Genomic DNA, 21,593 nt, shown 5'->3' with positions numbered 1-21,593 from the left:
CACCAATCAAAATCCACTGATTGGATACCTGGTGTGCTTTAAATACATGTGCACAGTTAGCATAACAAATTAACAAAATGATGACAAATTTAAAATTAAGTTAAACAATTATGTGATTATGTGTTTATGCATTCTGTGTTTTCTTTTATGCATTTTGTGTTTTTGTATACTCTGGATATCCGTTATCCAAATCCTTGTAGAACCCTTCATATCTTCATATTAGGGATTCGTAGTAGGATATTCAAAAGGTACTACCTTAAATCCTTAATTTGGGCTTCTACGTGATAGTTAAGACCCATGGATTTTATAGTGCCATTCCATCATTCAAAGAGACCCCTTTGAGTGGTCTAGGTCAAAATCTGGTTAAGAATGACATGTGAAGATATAAGCTGAAAGGACTCCTTGGTTGTCTATTTAAATCATTTATTGATTTAATTAAAAAGGACCCTATGGTGGTCTAGTCACAATCATCACAAATTCGTTCATTATTTTCTTCCCCTACACAATATAAGATGCACTGTGTGAACTATGCAAGGAATTACATAATTATGGACGCGTACATAATTATGAAATTCAGTGCACAAGAACCTAGTAAGAATTATTATGTGTAATAGTGGCAACAATAACGAAATGTGAACAATGTAATGGAGGTACGGTGGACGCACCAATAACACTTTATATACTTATATATAAGTGTCCCTCTCACATTGCAAGCATGATGTTATTTAAAGTTACTAGAAGTACAGAACTCTAACTAGTGTTGTTTGATCTTTTCAACTTCATGTTTCAAGCTCTCACAAGTTTCCACTAAATAAATTTCGGGACGAAATTTCCTGAAGTAGTGGAGACTGTGACATCTGTGTCACTTCAACCATCAAACAGATACCAAACCAATGAAATATTGTATTTCAAACTTGGGATTTGTAAAAATGTCTGTATCATTTGCACATATCAACTCTTGTTCGATTTCGGGCTCTAAATCGCTTTCTGGAAGGTTATACGCGCACTGATGCGTAAATATAACCAGTTTAATGCAACAAACACTCTGGAATAGTGAAATAAGCTTAACATACCTTAAATAACCTTTACATAACTTGGAAATAAGTTTCGAAAGGTTTGGTATGCCGAAATCAAGTTTATTCGCTTACAGGGACTAAATTCGACAAACTGCGAAAGTATGCCGATTTGTACTGTAACAGACATTCCAGAACATGACCATAAGTTAAACATACCCTAAATATCCTTCACATAGCTTATAAATAGGCTTTGAGGGGTTCGGTGTGCTAAAACAAACTTTTTGGTCATTCAAGGACTAAAAGCGTCAAAAAATGCATAAGTTTGCATTTTCGCGCATATCTTACATTCTGAATACATCCGGACATCCAAAAGTTTATGTAATCATTAAAATATTATGTTTTAGTGATTGGATTGTCAAAAATCCATTCGTCGCGTGATTTGGATCGTTTTTGCGTCCGTTACGACTTCCGTCGTAATTAACCGAACAACGCAACCGTACGACCAAACGAACCGACATCCGACATATTTTTGAGCACATTTTAAGTTCCCTATACTTTAACTTCATATTTGAGCCTTAAAATGAGGTTAAAGGGGCTTAAACGTGCCAAAACGCACCAAAAACCAAGTATGGAGATGCAGGGGCCTGTTCTGCCAACTTTGCAAAGTTTCTGCCAGCAAACCAAGGCCATACGGACCATATAGGTATGGTTACAGTCCGTAAGCCACTCCCAGGTCAGAAAACTTCATTTTTATAAAACCCAGCTGCTCCCATGGTTTTGGACATAGTTTCTTTAATTCTATGGACTGGTTTTGGATGCCCCTAGTATCACAAAACCTTGTGCCCACTTGTACGCTCAAGATTAAAGCACGGGAATCAAGAAACGATCCTAACGGTTCTTGTTTTCCTATAAATACCCCAACCCTTTTCACCTCATTCCACACCTTGATCTGATTTTGTCCTCTAAGTTAGGGTTATTATACTCCATACCTGAGGATAATCGGATCAAGCTTCCATTCTTGGACCTTTTGTAAGTCTTCTTTCGTTCTTTTACGTGTTTTTATCGTAAAGTTTGACTTTCTGCTTTAACCAGTCAATGGTAAACACTAAGTTCGTTTGAACTTTGCAACGTGAGCGTAATCACGATGGTTATAGTCCCTAGTGACTATACCTACTGATTACCACGTTGTTTAGGTGTAGTGACGAGTCGTAGTTTCGGCCAGAATGCGTATTCTTGCGTATTTTGTAACCAAACTACTCTTGGGTATCAAAACCGTTTGTTTTGATATCAAAACTTGTTTTCTAACTTAGTTAAACATGTTTCAACATGTTTAACTCGTCACTTTAAGTTTACTGCTTATGTAGGGTCGTATGGTAAGCGATCTAAACAATCGCTTTTACTTTCGAACCCGACCCGTTTGGTCGATCATTAGGATCCGACCAAACACATTAGGTGACCATAGTTGTATAGGGAATAACCTTTCGAGGTTATACCTTATGGTCACGTCGTTTAGTTAGTTGTAGATAGGTAGTTTATATGCCTTAGGTAAATTACCAAAATGCCCTTTTTACGCATAAATTCATTTTAAGCATATGTAACATAAATTTTGACATCTAAACTAATTAGGCAACATTATTAGACATGTTAAGGCATATAAAACTTGTCATAGGACTAGTTACGCGATCCGAACACATTCTATGCGAACGACGCGTTAAAGTAGCGCAAGCTACCTAAACGGGTCGTAATGGGTCGTAAGCACTTAGGTTAGGTTTCATTTTAGTATGTAGGCTTTGTTAAACCATATCATATGAGTTCCAATACTCATTTGGTTTACGAAACCTCATACTATCCAATCCCCCGATTTAGGTCCGGTTATTTATGTAGTTATCTATATAGGGTGCCGTTTGATTCCGTGATCCCTCTAGCTTTGCTTGGTTGTTGTTCAAGACTTCTAAGCACCCTCAAGTGAGTACGTAATCCCCCTCTTTTACTGTTTTTTAAACGTTTTGGGGTGAAACACATGTGCCTACTTGTTACTTTCATGCTTTTCATGTTTTCATATCATATACTTGCTATGTTCATTAGTACACTATTAGTACATGATTTCATTATGTTTTTGCTATGTATATCCATTGTGTGCATACTTAGTACATCATTTTACGTGACATTTTATGCTATGTATGTTCATTTAGCGCATACTTAGTACATTGTTTTACATTACCTTTTCATGCTATGTATGTTTATCATACTTAGTACATTTTACTTCACATGCTATGTATGTCCATTTGTTGCATACTTAGTACATTTTCATCTCATCACATGCTTACATTTTGGGTATGACATTTGTTTTGTTTAAGTGGGACAATATACATTCATTAACATTGATCACGCCGTTCGTTAGTAGGTAGTGGTACCATAGGAATTGACAACTCCAGTTCCTGACATCCTAGGTATGTTTGGATGGAAGGAATGACCGAATTCGATATATATTTACTCAGATAAACCTTTAATTCGTTAGGGGTTTATCGCCACAGTCGCAAGGCTTGAATGTATGCATTTTCACAATACCGCATAAATGTTTGTATTCAGTATAGCATGCATTTCCACAAAACATAACGTTGATTTAAACCACGTTTTACTTCAATACACTGTTTTGTGCATTTTTACCTATGGTTTAGTTGATACATATTTCACTTGCCATACATGACATTTTGTTTACACATTACATGATTGACATTTGACATAGACATTTTGATATTGATATACACATTTCATGGACTACATTTTGACATAAACATTTTGACATGGTTTTCACAAAGACATTTGACAAGTGGTTTAGACATGGGCAATTTACATTGGTGGTTTGTTTGGGTAAGTGATTTAAGTAACGAGGCGTGTGTAACGTGGTACAAGCATGGTGGATACGCCACTGGTACTTCCTATATATAAGTGCTTGTATTATATTACATGTTGTAGCGTTATTTAAATCATTCAATTTGGACTTATACATTTTATACAAATAACGCATTTTTTCACAAGACATTATTTTACAAACAACTTATCTTATACAAACTCATTTTTACTTGGTTATTCATTTAACCTTACATTATTCTTTTAAATATACATATCTATCATCGCTTTTCAAATGATTTATAAAACAAAACATTATACAAGGATCATGACTGACTTTTGTTAAACAACTTTTTCTAAACTTATAAGTCATGAATCCTAAATCAATAAAACCTATGTACTCGTCGGCATTTTTATGCTGACGTACCTATTTTCACATGTGTTTCAGGAGATGATGCATAGGATTGATCAAGATACACATAGGCGGACTTGGGCCTTAGTGACAATAAAAGATGCAAGACTAGTTAATTATGTTATACTTCTTTGTTTGTTAAGACATTGTAACTCTTTTAATCAATAAAACAAAATTTCAATTTTTCCATGTGTTATGAGACAATGATTCTGTTACAACACTCCCCGACGATTCCGCCACGTTTTGTTGTTTTACGTGGTCGGGGTGTGACAAATAGCACACGAGAGAGGTCCTTCAAGTTCCAAGAGTTCCACACATTCTAATCTTGCTTCTTACACCTCAAAATGAGCTTGGAATGCTTGAACTAAAGATGAAAATGGTGGTGGTAGTGTGGGGTGTTGGAGCCAAGAACAAGGGAGGAGAAGGGGAGGTTGATGGTGTGAAGTTAGGAGATGAGAATGGTGATCTTTTATAATCATATATAATGTTTATCCTATGGGTATTATGTCCTCCAAGTACAACACAAATCTTCCAACAAATCCAAGGAAGATTAATAAGGATTTTGTAGGATTTATCAAGAATGGTGACCGTCCACATGGTTTGTGGGGGAGGGGGGGGGCAAAGTGTAAGTTTCATTCCCTATTTACATAATTAAGTAAGCTTTCAAGTGTAAAGTTCAGCGATTTAATGTGTTATTATGTTATAACGGGTGTTATGGTGTTCAGGGACCATAACTAGCTAAGAAATAATTAAACAATGCTTCTAGCAATGTTTTGGTGTTCCGGGTAATGTCCGGTTGTTCGGTTAGATAACGGTTCGTTAAAGTGCTAAATTGCATCGTTTAGTGTCCTTTAAGTATCCTTTTGTGCCCCTTTCAATTCCCGACACTTAGGAAAGTATTCTGGACCATTTAGTCATGTTTTTGCATTGTAATATCTTGTTATATTGCTGAATTTTGCTGAATTATATAAAATTCAGCTTTTAAAGTGTATTTCGGGTGCTTTTTAGTGCGTATTTTAGCTTCCGGAAAGTCTATATATAAACCCTTGTATATACTCTTGGGTTTTAATGTATTCTTGTCATTGGACCTACACCTAGGCTCCAATTCTATTGTCTAACTGCTTTCTGCAGATTTGTTGACACAATGTGTCTTACCGGTGAGTTTACTAGTATTTCTGACACAACGCTATCATAAAGTAATTCTTGTAGTATAAAACGTGCATGAATTCACTTGTTTAGTATGTAATCAGACAATGTTAACATTTAAGCACATAATTGCATTCATTAAATAATAATTAAAGTGCACGGAAATTACTGGTTTGGTGCCAGTTGTCACAGTCTCCTCCCGTTAAAAGAATTTCGTCCTGAAATTCAGGCTGAACTAACTCTCGCTGGAGTCTTCTTGAACAGGTTGGGGTACTTTTCTTTAAACTGGTCTTCACGTTCCCACGTGTACTCGGGTCCGTGCTTAGAGTTCCAACGTACTTTGAGAAGTTTGACAGTGCTCCTCCTGGTCTTGTTGACTTTCCAGTCTGTAACTCTCGGAGGGTGTCATCAATATGCACTTCATCCGCAGGGATGATCACGTTTTCTTGTGTTGGACTCTTCTTGAGGTTGGATACATGGAACGTATCATGTACTCCATTAAGTTCTTCCGGTAATTCCAACTTGTATGCCACGGTACCAATCCTTTCTAAGATCTTGAATGGTCCGATGTATCGTGGATTCAGCTTTCCACGTTTTCCAAATCTTACTACACCCTTCCAAGGTGAGACCTTTAACAAAACTGTCTCCCACCTCGAATTCTAATGGTTTTCGACTTCGATCAGCGTATCTCTTTTGTCGATCTCGAGCCGCCTTAATGCACTCTCGGATCTGTATAATCTTGTCGGTTGTCTCTTGTACTAGTTCAGGACCAACCATACGTTTATCTCCAGCGTCTACCCAACATAAGGGCGATCAGCACTTGCGGCCATACAGAGCTTCGAACGGTGCGGCTTTTATGCTTGTATGATAACTGTTATTATAGAAAAACTCAACTAAAGGTAGATGAGTATCCCAGCTGCCGCCTAGGTCCATGACACATGTGCGAAGCATATCTTCTAATGTTTGTATGGTTCGTTCACTTTAGCCATCTGTTTGCGGGTGGAATGCCATGCTTAGATCTAATTGAGATCCAAAGGCTTCCTGAAAGGATTGCCAGATTCTTGAGACAAAGCGTCCATCTCTGTCTGAAATAATTGAGATAGGCACTCCATGACGTGCCACGATTTCTTTTAAGTATATCTCTGCGAGCTTTCCAGTGCTATCCTTCTCTCAGATTAGTAGGAAATGCGCAGATTTCTCCAATCGATCTACTATCACCCATATCATATCGTGCCCTCTAGGGGTCCTGGGTAATTTTATATGAAGTCCATCAAGATTTGCTCCCATTTCCACATGGGTATCTCTGGTTGTTGTAGTAGGCCGGACGGTTTCTAATATTCAGCCTTAACCTTTGCACAGGTTAGACATTTTCCAACATAAACAGCAACATCGCTTTTAAGTCTCGGCCACCAATAGTATTCTTGTAAATCTTGATACATTTTGTCCAATCCTGGATGGATCGAGTATCTCGATTTGTGTGCTTCATCAAGGATGACTTCTCGTATACCACCATAGAGTGGAACCCAAATACGCTTCTCAAAGTATAAGGTTCCCTCTTCATTTGGCACCATATATTTCAACATACCCCGGAGGTATTCAGCTTTACGGTTTTCTCCCTTAAGAGCTTCTTGTTGTGCGTCACGAATGTGCGTAGTGAGGTTCGTTCGAATAGTCATTTCCAATGCTCGAACCCTTAGGGTCTTAACCCTTTCTTTTCGGCTCAACGTGTCCGCTACAACGTTTGCCTTTCTAGGATGGTACTTAATCTCACAGTCATAATCGTTCAGTAACTCGACCCATCGTCGCTGACCCATGTTTAATTCCTTCTGATCAAATATGTGTTGTAGACTTTTGTGATCTATGAAGATTGTACATCGAGTACCATATAAATAGTGTCGCCAGATCTTTAAGGCAAATACCACCGCGCCGAGTTCCAAGTTGTGCGTGGTGTAGTTCCTTTCATGTACTTTCAATTGTCTTGAAGCGTAAGCGATGACTTTTTGGCGTTGCATGAGCAGCAACCCAAACCTTGTCGTGAAGCATCGCCGTATACCACGAAGTCTTCAGTGCCTTCGGGTAATGATAGTATTGGTGCATCGCATAGCTTATTTTTAAGTAGCTGGAAGGCTTCTTCCTGTTTAACACCCCAGTCGTATTTCTTGTCTTTCTGCGTAAGGGAAGTCAGCGGTTGAGCTATCTTGGAGAAATTCTCAATAAACCGTCGGTAATAGTCCGCTAAGCCCAAAAATTGTCGAACTTCAGTTGGGGTTTTGGGGGCTTCCCAATTCTTTATTGCTTCAATCTTGGATGGGTCTACATGAATGCCCTTCTCGTTCATAACATGGCCAAGAAACTGTACTTCGCGAATCCAGAATTCGCATTTTGAGAACTTTGCATAAAGTTTCTCTTTCTTCAGTAGTTCTAAAATGGTTCTGAGGTGTTGCTCATACTCTTCTTTTGTTCGGGAATAAATCAGGATATCATCGATAAATACAATCACGAATTTATCGAGATTGTTAGTGCATCCGTCTGTCGTCTACGTCTTGTATCGAGTCTTGTATATAGCTAGTTAGATCAGGGCACGAAAAACGAGAATATGTGTTTTAGGGCTAATTCCGCTTGAAATGACACTATGTCATTTCAAGCGAAAAACGAGAATATGTGTTTTAGGGCTGATTCCGCCTCTGAAACTGAGATTAACTCTTCTGATCGACTCGTTCGGGTCTAAAAACGATCCTACAAGTGGTATCAGAGCTCAGGAGGAAGAGTTCATACCAATTCAGCTGCGATTTCTGATTTCTACACCTTCTTTTACAAATTAAACATCTTTTCACGGTTAAAATTGGCTAAATTTTTCACAGTGTGCTCGGATTTGACATTTAACAAAGCCTTTAAAATTTCAGATTAAAATTCGATCGAAAATATGAGTTTTTAGTGGTTCCGCTTGAAATCACTCAATTGAATGATGACGTCACAGTGATTCCGCTTGAGTTTTGATCTTGATTCCGCTTCAGACGTGTTATTCCACTCCAAAGTACGTAGTTGATCTAGCTTGAAATGTGTTAGTTGGGTTATTCCGCTTGAGATTTCAGTCTGATTTCGCTCCAAATTATTGTTGTGATTCCGCTCCAAAACACTTAATGATCCCGCTTGGACTGAGGTGTTGATTTCGCTTGAACAAAGGTTCCACTTGAAACCTTGTTGACTGATTCCACTTGAATCAGTACTATATTGATTGATTCCGCCTGAAAAGGGATCTCATTTGAAATCTGCTATTCCGCTTGGAGTGTCTGTTTGAGAATTTATTGAAATCCGAGAAATGGACGAAGAATTTTACAACGCATTCGCTACCCCGGTTACCCCGATCAGTAATGCACAGAACACGATGTTGGAGAACAAAACAGGAACTATGCAAAAACCGCCCAAACTAATGAACATCGAGGAGTATAAGGGTTGGGAAGGTCGTTTCGAGAATTGGGTACAAGCCAATTATCTTGATGCTTGGGAATGTGTTGAAATAAAGTATGTTCGACCGTTAAATGACGATGAAGAGGAGATTGCCATCAAGGATATGAGTGCGGATGACAAAAAGAAATACAAAAAATGAAAAAATGATGCTGAGTTTGCTACAACAAGCTGTGAAAGAGGACATCATGGTTTTATTACAACACAATGGAAGTTCTTACTCGATTTGGAAAGCATTAAGGTCAAAGTTTGTTGGTAGCCAAGAGATGATCAAAAACAAGAAATCACTTTTAAAGAAAGAGTTTGACTTGTTTCGTGGATTAAAGAATGAAAGCACAAAGCAGATAATCGAAAAGATACTGCAATTTGTTGGTTAATATGAAAAGGGTGAGCATCAACAAAGACAATGAAGAATTGATAGAGAAGTTAGCAGATGCATTGCCACACGAAACATGGGGCACATATCTGATGATGCTCAGAAACAAGAAAGGATTCAATACGCTCGCTCTGAGTAAATTCATTGAGAAGTTGGAAGCTCAAGAGATGGAGCAACGAAAGATTGTTCGGATGAAAGACTTTGATGGTGAACAAGACATCGGGCTGTACTACAAAGCAGGGGTGAATGAGAAAACCACAAATTTTTCTCCAAAAGTGGAAACTGCTTTCAATGCTAAAAATTCATCTGGAAGTTCATCAACCGGATCAAACAGCAAAACAAGTTCCTCATCATTTCCATCGTTCGATCCGAACATTTCAGCAACAAAGAATGGGAGAAAACTTTAATGCAACATTGTATTAAATCTTGAGAATGATCAAGATTATTCCTAGGAAGTTGCTAAGAATCATATGTCTTTGTTGGGAATGGTTTTGGAATCATATAGTAGTTTTTTGGTAGGAAAGATCGGGAATCCTATGCTTACAAAAGAGGATTACGATCAGATTGATGCTGAGGAGATGGAATTAATGGATATAAAATGGTGTTTGGCTAGTGTTCTAAGGAGAGCTGAGAAATTTAAACAAATCACAGGAAGAAATGATCTTCGAGAAGCTAACATTTCTACTTTAGGTGTTGATAAATCTAAAGTCACTTGTTTTTCGTTGCAGGGAGAAAGGACACTTCAAGAGGGAGTGCACCAATCGCGAAGCAAGTGGAGCTCAGAATCCTTTCAACAACAACAATGATTACTATCGAAAGGCCATCTACCATCAAGTTGCTCAACAAACACCTTAACAACAACAACATCAGGCACAAACTGTGCATGGAAGAAATGTGATTGAAGATTCTAGAAAGAGAGCTTGTGTGGTCAATCAAGATGAACAGAAATCATCGACTGGATTCAACTGGGATAAATATATTTCAGCTAATGGTAAAGCTTTGGTAATAGATCAAGATGATGAGAAATTACCCGAAGGTTTTAGCTGGGAAAATTTCACTTGGGATGATTATGTTCCTGACCAAGCTACAGCTTACACAACTTTTGTTGCCAGAATTGAAGAAGATAGTGATGATGATGATGGTACTGAATACTATGCTAAGCAAATGGCACAACATCTGAAGATGATGGCTGAAAGTGATAGCGAAGATGAGAAAGCGAAGCAGAAAAAGAAGAAGGTAAAAACACCGGTCAGTAGTGATGAGGAAGATGTTCCGGTGATTAGAAGGAAAATTAAAGAAGTTCCAAAATTCAAGATTAATGAAGATGTTATTGCAAAAGAGATTTCTGCTAATTGTGAAACCTGTGAAATTTTGAAAAAGAAAAATAGTGAATTAGTCAACAACATGAACAGGTTGAAGGAATCATATGATGTGCTCAACAAAGCGATGAATATGTACAATGACACTAGTGAAGAGCAAGCAACAGCAATGAAAATACTTCAGGGAGCATTCATGATCAAGCAGAAAGTTGTGAACAACTACATCGAGAAGTGTGCTGCTCTTGAACAAAAACTGGAACTTCAAAGAATTGAAACTGAAAGAGTGAATCATTTGTTAAAAAGTTACTCATGTACTTCTTATGTCATTGACAGGATTTATCCAACTGTGGAAGGCATGAAGGCATTTGAAGAGGATGAAGTAACTGAAGGAAAAGATGCTGGAAAAGTTGCTGAAGACAAGGCTCCTGAGAAGAAAGTTGAAAAGAAAAGTGACGCAAAGAAAGAGACTGACAAGAAGAATTCTGGTAAGAAACAAGGTGTCAGTTACAACAAGTGTCCATCCCCGCTGGAAAATGGATATTTACCCAGAAATCCAAATTCTGAAAGAGTCCAAAAGGCTACAAATTTGCAATGGGAGTCAGAGTCCTCAGTCAATTTGCCAGAAAATATTGATATCATTTTTACATCGTCTGACACTGATCAACAATCTCAATTGATGAAGAAAGTAGTGGATCATGTGTTAGATAATGATGAAACAGAGGAGTCAAAGTCGAAGTCTAGTTCAGAGTCAAAGTCTGAGTCCAGCACTCCGGGTCAAAATGAAAAACAGGGCAAAATAGTTTATGGCAAAGAATTCTTGTTATCAAAATCTAATTTGGATGATGATCCGTTTAAAGTTGCTTATACTTTGAATGATTCTGACAAATTATATTCTGATGAGGAATTTCCAATAAGAGGTGTTAAAACTGAACTGATCAAAAAGGTTTTCAAACTCACATAAATTAATATTTCTGAAATAAAAGATTTACATCTTAATGAAAAACCTAAAAAATACACCTCAAGAGTTCAACAGAGATTAAACAAGAAAAAGGGTTACAGTTCTGGTTCAGGTTTTCAAAAGAAATCTAGCCATAACGGTAATTTCAAAAAGAAAGGTTTAGGATTTACTCCAACAGAAAACCAGAAAAATGAAAAATATGTTCGTGATTTTAAATCCAAGATGAAATTTGTTTCAGGAACCTCAGTAGACGAAGAAGAAAATAAAGAGTTTTGGAGGCAGTCAAACAGAGAGTTCCTTGTAAAGAAGCAAGAAGAATTGAAGGATGCTGAACAGAAGAAGAAAACTCGAACCTGTTTCAAATTTGGAAGAATTGGTCATCTTGCGGTGAACTGTTCACAAGCAATTCAAACCAAACAGGGAGTTTCTAAACTGAAGAACAAAGTGGTTGAGTTTGAACCACCAATTGATTGAACCAAACTATTCAAAAATTCAAAATTTGAAATTGGTGAATGTTCAAACAAGTTTAACAAAAAGAGAGTTCAATCTGACAACCAGAAATGGGTTGTTAAGAAGTCTGTTGAAAGCTCTAGCGATGATTCTGAAAGATCGAAATCAGAGGAGCTATCTTCTGGTGATGAATCTGATTCCACAAAATCAGATGTGCCACGGGTTGAAGTTAATGGTGAAAAATCAGTTCCGATTGTGGATGAAGACAATTTTCCACCACTTCGGGCTGAGAATTTTATGAAGAAAATTGGAAAAGTTGAGATTTCTAACCAATTTTATTCTGATAAGCAGGTTTTTGATGTGGATAAGGCCTTTAACCCCAAGGTAAAACATATCTTTGGTAAAATGGTTGATCGAAAAGTCAAAGGGGTTAAAGAGTTCTATGAGAAGAAGATGGGAGATAAGAAACCAAGTGTTGGTGACTCGGTGACACCCAAGGCTGGTCAGACTTGGGTGGATATTTTCTTTGAGTAAAAAAAACCTGACTTGTCGGAGTTCCCAGGTGGGTAAGCGTGGAACATGAATCGGCATCATTCTTTGTATTTGATTGTGTTTTATGTACAAGTGGTAAATCAAGGGCATTAATTTGTACTTGATTTCATACAAGTGGTTGAAAGACAATATGATGAACCACATCCCCGAACCTACAAATAGTATACCTACAAGTGGTAAAATCAACTAAACTTATTTTCCGGAAAAACCATTTTGATTAAAACAAACTTAAGTGTTTTGAAATCTAAATGGGAAAAAAGTTTGTTGATAGGGGGAGTTCTGATTGTTTATGCCAAGTGAATGGCGATTTGAGGTGATTTGATATCAGTTGTCAAACTTTCTTGTATAGTTTGTTTTCAATTTTTCTTTAAATATATTTGCATTTTAGGGGGAGTAGAAATTTCAGAAAATCCAAAAACATTAGAAAATTTGAAAAATAAAAAAACATGATAAAATGAAAATGAGTTTTGTTGTGAAAAAGAGGAAATGATAGTACATCAGTGGGCGATCACAACATGCTAAAGAATTGGAAAGTTAAAAATGTGATAAACAATCTCACTGCGGATATGCTAGTAGGTTTTTACTCATTTAGTAGATTGTAACGAGATATAAACCTAAATTCAAACTTGCTTAATTCATGGGTAACAACTTCTTGGATATATGGGTAACCCCCGAAATCTTATTTGAAAGGTCCCTCTTTCTGAGATACTAGGTCTTTATGCTTAGTGATATCTGGGGTATTATCCCGGGACTTCTGCTGAATGGAAATTCTGACCTAGTCCCCGCATAATACTTTCCATAAAATGCTTGAAATATAGCGCCGCCCTCAGCAAATTGATGAAACAATTAAATTGATAGTCATTGCTGTTGTAAAAAAGATCCTCTAAAGGGGACACACCAAAAGTCGAAGTCGTCATCTCTCTGCGTATACGGAAGTATCGACCTGAGCTCTCACGGCCCTCGCAATATAACCCCTTACAGATATCATCTAGGTATACTCACCTGTAAGACTGAATATTGGGATCTGGATACGGGAGTATTTTCAAGTAGTGGGACACGCGATTAAGTTTAAGTGCTTAAGACATTAATATCCTATCTCGAAGCAGTTGAACTTTGTGTGAAAATTTAAGTGGACCAGTATACTGACAATCTAGGTGAATTGTTTAGAACTTAAAATGAAATACAGCTTAACGGTGTTGGTGATTTGTCTCAGAAACTGATATGATCCTCTTACACAAACTCACAAAAATATTGTCGGTAAATATTTCTTTATTGCATTTCATTCCTTTACTTTAAAAATCCCAAAAAGATTTTAGTGTGTTTTAGTTTAAATTTTGAAAAATTGAAAAAGATTTTCGACAACTGGTGTTGAAGAGCTAATTTTCAAAATTCCAAGTGCTAAATTTGACGAACTGGTTTGGGAGTGTTATGTGTGAAAGATTTTAAAGTCTTGTTACAACTGGTCATCAGAAGTTTTGAATTTGATACACCTGCAAGTGGTTCATCAGAGACAACTTGATAGATAGTTTGTGATGTAATCTACAAGTGGTGTCTATATGTGTGAAATTTTTTTATTGTAAAACTTATGTTTGTGGTAGAGAAATGTGCAGATTAGAAGAAGAGCTAGGTATCGATCCTGAGAAGCCTGTGATTGAAGAAAGCCAGGTATTCAATCCTAAGCAAAGTTCTGAGCCAGACAACGATCTTGAACCGGTAAAGGCCAGACTGCGATCCCAGCTGATTGAGAGGGGGAGTCTGAATGACAAAGAGCCAGGTTCTAATTCAGAGATTGTTGTTGCTGAAGAATTTAAAGATTCAATGCTCGAGGGAGAATGTATGTTAATGCTGATGAATAGAGAAGACGTCAACATTTAAGAGAAAGGAGTTTGTTGATGAAAGAGAAAAGATAAAGACTAAAGATGCAAAGACTCGACACTGAAGACTCCGTCAACATCCGAGGGGGAGTTTGTTAGTGTCACACCCCCAAAATCCCACACGCGGAGTACCACCGCTTGGGAGCGTGACTGACCAGGATCAAGCCATCAATCATATCAGACATAGTATTTAATAATCAAAAGTAGTTAATACAATTCATAAAGATATGACTGATGTTTCAAAACCAAACATTGTTTAAGTAGCGGAAGCATAGTAATAAAATTCTCAAATGTAGTTATGAGTTCAGTTAACGTTCGCGATCCAATTCCCACAACGACCTGCTCCTTCCTTGTGCAAGCTCCAATATGTACCTAAGGTCCTGCAAGGCATGCAGCAGATAATCAACAAACTAGTTGAGCGAGTTCACAGTTAATAGTTTAGTTTGGGTAATAGTGCGTTTGTTCAATTAAGTTTCATATCGTATCAGTTCCATCGCGGCCTCACAGGCATGTGTGCGAAGATTAGGTTCGTTAGTTCGCGACCGTAGTCTTTACCGACCAGGGTGTGTGCGAAGGCAATTGATCAGTTCGCGACCATAGTCTTTACCGACCAGGGTGTGTGCGAAGGCAGTTGAGTAGTTCGTTCGCGACCATAGTCTTTACCAACCAGGGTGTGTGCGAAGGCAGTTCGACAAGTATCATTTAAGCATGCACAAATAATCATCCAACCCATTCCCACCCTGGGAACCCATGCCTTGGCTGTGTGAACTCACCTTGGTTTGCTCGGTATGACTAGTTACTCGTTTAATCAAAAGTGGTCACTCCAGCCCTACCGTGGTTACCAGAGTTAGTCAGTCACAAAGACACACATCTATGTACTTGCATTTACTACATAATTTACGAATAAGTAGCATGTATAATATAACGCAGATCATAGCACGCGATTGGATGTGAAGGCAATACCAATTCATATTCATATCACAACATATTACAAGTGGTTCAATTTACATTCGGAACATGTGGATTTCGTATTGCAACTTCACTGACCAAACAACACAATGCATTATTTAGACTCAACCCATTCCGTAGCTCCCAACCCAATCGGCCCACCTAGCAATTAACATAAAATCATCACCACCACCATCCCAGCCAATAAGTCTGTTCGACCCACACTAAAAATAACTACGTTTCCTTTAAGTGGCCGGTTGGGCCGTCCCATTCAGTCAATTTGCCAGAAAATATTGATATCATTTTTACATCGTCTGACACTGATCAACAATCTCAATTGATGAAGAAAGTAGTGGATCATGTGTTAGATAATGATGAAACAGAGGAGTCAAAGTCGAAGTCTAGTTCAGAGTCAAAGTCTGAGTCCAGCACTCCGGGTCAAAATGAAAAACAGGGCAAAATAGTTTATGGCAAAGAATTCTTGTTATCAAAATCTAATTTGGATGATGATCCGTTTAAAGTTGCTTATACTTTGAATGATTCTGACAAATTATATTCTGATGAGGAATTTCCAATAAGAGGTGTTAAAACTGAACTGATCAAAAAGGTTTTCAAACTCACATAAATTAATATTTCTGAAATAAAAGATTTACATCTTAATGAAAAACCTAAAAAATACACCTCAAGAGTTCAACAGAGATTAAACAAGAAAAAGGGTTACAGTTCTGGTTCAGGTTTTCAAAAGAAATCTAGCCATAACGGTAATTTCAAAAAGAAAGGTTTAGGATTTACTCCAACAGAAAACCAGAAAAATGAAAAATATGTTCGTGATTTTAAATCCAAGATGAAATTTGTTTCAGGAACCTCAGTAGACGAAGAAGAAAATAAAGAGTTTTGGAGGCAGTCAAATAGAGAGTTCCTTGTAAAGAAGCAAGAAGAATTGAAGGATGCTGAACAGAAGAAGAAAACTCGAACCTGTTTCAAATTTGGAAGAATTGGTCATCTTGCGGTGAACTGTTCACAAGCAATTCAAACCAAACAGGGAGTTTCTAAACTGAAGAACAAAGTGGTTGAGTTTGAACCACCAATTGATTGAACCAAACTATTCAAAAATTCAAAATTTGAAATTGGTGAATGTTCAAACAAGTTTAACAAAAAGAGAGTTCAATCTGACAACCAGAAATGGGTTGTTAAGAAGTCTGTTGAAAGCTCTAGCGATGATTCTGAAAGATCGAAATCAGAGGAGCTATCTTCTGGTGATGAATCTGATTCCACAAAATCAGATGTGCCACGGGTTGAAGTTAATGGTGAAAAATCAGTTCCGATTGTGGATGAAGACAATTTTCCACCACTTCGGGCTGAGAATTTTATGAAGAAAATTGGAAAAGTTGAGATTTCTAACCAATTTTATTCTGATAAGCAGGTTTTTGATGTGGATAAGGCCTTTAACCCCAAGGTAAAACATATCTTTGGTAAAATGGTTGATCGAAAAGTCAAAGGGGTTAAAGAGTTCTATGAGAAGAAGATGGGAGATAAGAAACCAAGTGTTGGTGACTCGGTGACACCCAAGGCTGGTCAGACTTGGGTGGATATTTTCTTTGAGTAAAAAAAACCTGACTTGTCGGAGTTCCCAGGTGGGTAAGCGTGGAACATGAATCGGCATCATTCTTTGTATTTGATTGTGTTTTATGTACAAGTGGTAAATCAAGGGCATTAATTTGTACTTGATTTCATACAAGTGGTTGAAAGACAATATGATGAACCACATCCCCGAACCTACAAATAGTATACCTACAAGTGGTAAAATCAACTAAACTTATTTTCCGGAAAAACCATTTTGATTAAAACAAACTTAAGTGTTTTGAAATCTAAATGGGAAAAAAGTTTGTTGATAGGGGGAGTTCTGATTGTTTATGCCAAGTGAATGGCGATTTGAGGTGATTTGATATCAGTTGTCAAACTTTCTTGTATAGTTTGTTTTCAATTTTTCTTTAAATATATTTGCATTTTAGGGGGAGTAGAAATTTCAGAAAATCCAAAAACATTAGAAAATTTGAAAAATAAAAAAAACATGATAAAATGAAAATGAGTTTTGTTGTGAAAAAGAGGAAATGATAGTACATCAGTGGGCGATCACAACATGCTAAAGAATTGGAAAGTTAAAAATGTGATAAACAATCTCACTGCGGATATGCTAGTAGGTTTTTACTCATTTAGTAGATTGTAACGAGATATAAACCTAAATTCAAACTTGCTTAATTCATGGGTAACAACTTCTTGGATATATGGGTAACCCCCGAAATCTTATTTGAAAGGTCCCTCTTTCTGAGATACTAGGTCTTTATGCTTAGTGATATCTGGGGTATTATCCCGGGACTTCTGCTGAATGGAAATTCTGACCTAGTCCCCGCATAATACTTTCCATAAAATGCTTGAAATATAGCGCCGCCCTCAGCAAATTGATGAAACAATTAAATTGATAGTCATTGCTGTTGTAAAAAAGATCCTCTAAAGGGGACACACCAAAAGTCGAAGTCGTCATCTCTCTGCGTATACGGAAGTATCGACCTGAGCTCTCACGGCCCTCGCAATATAACCCCTTACAGATATCATCTAGGTATACTCACCTGTAAGACTGAATATTGGGATCTGGATACGGGAGTATTTTCAAGTAGTGGGACACGCGATTAAGTTTAAGTGCTTAAGACATTAATATCCTATCTCGAAGCAGTTGAACTTTGTGTGAAAATTTAAGTGGACCAGTATACTGACAATCTAGGTGAATTGTTTAGAACTTAAAATGAAATACAGCTTAACGGTGTTGGTGATTTGTCTCAGAAACTGATATGATCCTCTTACACAAACTCACAAAAATATTGTCGGTAAATATTTCTTTATTGCATTTCATTCCTTTACTTTAAAAATCCCAAAAAGATTTTAGTGTGTTTTAGTTTAAATTTTGAAAAATTGAAAAAGATTTTCGACAACTGGTGTTGAAGAGCTAATTTTCAAAATTCCAAGTGCTAAATTTGACGAACTGGTTTGGGAGTGTTATGTGTGAAAGATTTTAAAGTCTTGTTACAACTGGTCATCAGAAGTTTTGAATTTGATACACCTGCAAGTGGTTCATCAGAGACAACTTGATAGATAGTTTGTGATGTAATCTACAAGTGGTGTCTATATGTGTGAAATTTTTTTATTGTAAAACTTATGTTTGTGGTAGAGAAATGTGCAGATTAGAAGAAGAGCTAGGTATCGATCCTGAGAAGCCTGTGATTGAAGAAAGCCAGGTATTCAATCCTAAGCAAAGTTCTGAGCCAGACAACGATCTTGAACCGGTAAAGGCCAGACTGCGATCCCAGCTGATTGAGAGGGGGAGTATGAATGACAAAGAGCCAGGTTCTAATTCAGAGATTGTTGTTGCTGAAGAATTTAAAGATTCAATGCTCGAGGGAGAATGTATGTTAATGCTGATGAATAGAGAAGACGTCAACATTTAAGAGAAAGGAGTTTGTTGATGAAAGAGAAAAGATAAAGACTAAAGATGCAAAGACTCGACACTGAAGACTCCGTCAACATCCGAGGGGGAGTTTGTTAGTGTCACACCCCCAAAATCCCACACGCGGAGTACCACCGCTTGGGAGCGTGACTGACCAGGATCAAGCCATCAATCATATCAGACATAGTATTTAATAATCAAAAGTAGTTAATACAATTCATAAAGATATGACTGATGTTTCAAAACCAAACATTGTTTAAGTAGCGGAAGCATAGTAATAAAATTCTCAAATGTAGTTATGAGTTCAGTTAACGTTCGCGATCCAATTCCCACAACGACCTGCTCCTTCCTTGTGCAAGCTCCAATATGTACCTAAGGTCCTGCAAGGCATGCAGCAGATAATCAACAAACTAGTTGAGCGAGTTCACAGTTAATAGTTTAGTTTGGGTAATAGTGCGTTTGTTCAATTAAGTTTCATATCGTATCAGTTCCATCGCGGCCTCACAGGCATGTGTGCGAAGATTAGGTTCGTTAGTTCGCGACCGTAGTCTTTACCGACCAGGGTGTGTGCGAAGGCAATTGATCAGTTCGCGACCATAGTCTTTACCGACCAGGGTGTGTGCGAAGGCAGTTGAGTAGTTCGTTCGCGACCATAGTCTTTACCAACCAGGGTGTGTGCGAAGGCAGTTCGACAAGTATCATTTAAGCATGCACAAATAATCATCCAACCCATTCCCACCCTGGGAACCCATGCCTTGGCTGTGTGAACTCACCTTGGTTTGCTCGGTATGACTAGTTACTCGTTTAATCAAAAGTGGTCACTCCAGCCCTACCGTGGTTACCAGAGTTAGTCAGTCACAAAGACACACATCTATGTACTTGCATTTACTACATAATTTACGAATAAGTAGCATGTATAATATAACGCAGATCATAGCACGCGATTGGATGTGAAGGCAATACCAATTCATATTCATATCACAACATATTACAAGTGGTTCAATTTACATTCGGAACATGTGGATTTCGTATTGCAACTTCACTGACCAAACAACACAATGCATTATTTAGACTCAACCCATTCCGTAGCTCCCAACCCAATCGGCCCACCTAGCAATTAACATAAAATCATCACCACCACCATCCCAGCCAATAAGTCTGTTCGACCCACACTAAAAATAACTACGTTTCCTTTAAGTGGCCGGTTGGGCCGTCCCATTCAGTTAACCCCCAGCGGCCCAATTAAATAATAAATTGCAGCCCCCTCCTTAATCATCAGGCCCGAACCTATTTATATAAATTCATGAGTTCGGCTTTTACATGAACCCAAGTACTGAAGGTTGTATACCATCGGTTCCAACCATTGGCGCACATTCACACACAGCACATGCTATACATATATATTGTTCTTTTAAGGTGGCTGACAAGGATTAATTATACATAATAGTTCTCTACATAATAGTTCTCCACTAGCAAGCATATCATTGGACCGATTCACATCAACCTATTACAATTCCATTGAACCGAGTTAATCAATCTGACACAGTTGACTTACTATGCAACAATTAAATTCCACTTATCCATGCTAAATCCCTATTTTCGATAGCACTACTGTCACACCCCCAAAATCCCACACGCGGAGTACCACCGCTTGGAGGCGTGACATGACCAGGATCAAGCCATCAATCATATCAAACATAGTATTTAATAATCAAAAGTAGTTAATACAATTCATAAAGATATGACTGATGTTTCGAAACCAAACATTGTTTAAATAGCGGAAGCATAGTAATAAAATTCTCAAATGTAGTTATGAGTTCAATTAACGTTCGCTATCCAATTCCCACAACGACCTGCTCCTTCCTTGTGCAAGCTCCATAAGTACCTAAGGTCCTGCAAGGCATGCAGCAGATAATCAACAACTAGTTGAGCGAGTTCACAGTTTATAGTTTAGTTTGGGTAATAGTGCGTTTGTTCAATTAAGTTTCGTATCGTATCAGTTCCATCGCGGCCTCACAGGCATGTGTGCGAAGATTATGTTCGTTAGTTCGCGACCGTAGTCTTTACCGACCAGGGTGTGTGCGAAGGCAATTGATCAGTTCGTTCGCGACCATAGTCTTTACCGACCAGGGTGGGTGCGAAGGCAGTTGAGTAGTTCGTAAGCATCAACAGTTTAATCGTTCGTTACAGTATCAAAGTATGCACAAGTAATCATCCAACCCATTCCCACCCTGGGAACCCATGCCTTGGCTGTGTGAACTCACCTTGGTTTGCTCGGTATGCTAGGTTATGCACTCACAAGTAATTCATTCACGTCCTATCGTATGCACGTATAACAAATCAGTTCATGTTCACAACGATACGCATGCAATTTAATGTTCACATAACAGTCAGTTTGCATATCGGCACAACACGTAGTATTACACGAATATGTTCATCACCAAGCATGGCATAACAATTAATTCAACATATGTTCTACTGTTCAAAGCATTATCAAAACCCTAATATCTTTCGATTCATAATTCATCTTTCGACCAACAGTTTTGTCATGTTTCGAAGCATGCTATCCTTCGATCAAATCTATCCTTCGGTCAAATTATGGTTCGGTCAAACTATCTTTCGGTCACTACTATTATCTTTCGGCATATACATTATCTTTCGACAATAACTATGTTTCGAGTAGACAAGTATCGTTCGATACAATCAGTTACGTTAACAACAGTTACAA

Source organism: Helianthus annuus, chromosome 3 (assembly GCF_002127325.2).
Source record: "Helianthus annuus cultivar XRQ/B chromosome 3, HanXRQr2.0-SUNRISE, whole genome shotgun sequence".
Classification (NCBI taxonomy): Eukaryota; Viridiplantae; Streptophyta; class Magnoliopsida; order Asterales; family Asteraceae; genus Helianthus; species Helianthus annuus.
This window is presented reverse-complemented; position numbering follows the sequence as displayed.